This window comes from Ochotona curzoniae, unplaced genomic scaffold, assembly GCF_017591425.1.
Source record: "Ochotona curzoniae isolate NIBS_2020 unplaced genomic scaffold, NIBS_Ocur_1.0 scaffold_2453, whole genome shotgun sequence".
In the NCBI taxonomy this organism is placed as follows: Eukaryota; Metazoa; Chordata; class Mammalia; order Lagomorpha; family Ochotonidae; genus Ochotona; species Ochotona curzoniae.
The window spans coordinates 14905624-14906484 of NW_024467094.1; the positions used below are offsets into that span (position 1 = coordinate 14905624).

The following is an 861-nucleotide window of genomic DNA, read 5'->3' on the forward strand; positions in this document are numbered from 1 at the left end:
TATTACAATGCTTCTCACACAGCCCACAGGATTCACTGGAGTTGTTAGAAGCAGGTGTAGCCATGGAATCAGCAAGTGAGCCAAGGATTAAGCCACGAGTTATGGGAAATGAGGTGGTTCTGTAAGAGATATGTGTGAACAATTTGTAAAGCAATATTACACTTGATCTTAGCCAAAAGGCCAAGAAGCGATTATAAAGCAATACTTCCTTCACTGTTTTGAAACTGGACGAGTAAAGCTGCTGAACACACAATTTGATTTTTTTTTATGCCAATGTAAAACCGGATTCCTGGAACACACTTCCTTAAGTCTTTCTTATTTTCCTCCAAAACTTACCTTTGGTGATTAAAGAAAAACAACAAAACAATATACAAACAAACAAACAAAAACTCCTCTCATGTATCTACTTGATGCTGGGGGGCACTGTTGAAGCATCAACCACTTAAATCCTCTATCATCTTGACTTTAAAAACACGTAGTGCTGGATTTTCCAAGCCGTGTTTCTGTAGAAGAACTTTGGTGGAAAACAATAAATTGAGGGAAGGCCAAATTTGGGGTGTGAAAACATTGCCAAGGAGCTGAGATCCAACGAGCAAGTCACGGGAAGGAGATGAGCGCGGTTAACATATAACCCAGCAGTGCGAGCAATCCACACTTTTCCTTTGGCAATCCTAACTTTCTGTGGCCATTATAACCCACTGGAAGTTGTATAGAGTTGAGGAAGTCTGCAAAGCTTGGCTCTCAAAGGAACTGCTTCAATGTATTCTGTTGTTTCAATAACATCTTAGATTTGGATTCATTTAACATAAAAGAGATAAGAAGAGAGGTCGGTAGGAGGGAGAAATCTAGAAACACATTACC

The 861-nt window shown here is 39.7% G+C and overlaps 1 non-coding gene across 1 annotated transcript; it reads right to left on the reverse strand.

Moving 5' to 3' along the window:
- On the reverse strand, nt 1-192 carry LOC121170614. The gene has a single exon (XR_005886033.1). It is a non-coding gene; the product is annotated as a U2 spliceosomal RNA (small nuclear RNA).
- Between the last annotated feature and the right edge of the window lie 669 nt (nt 193-861).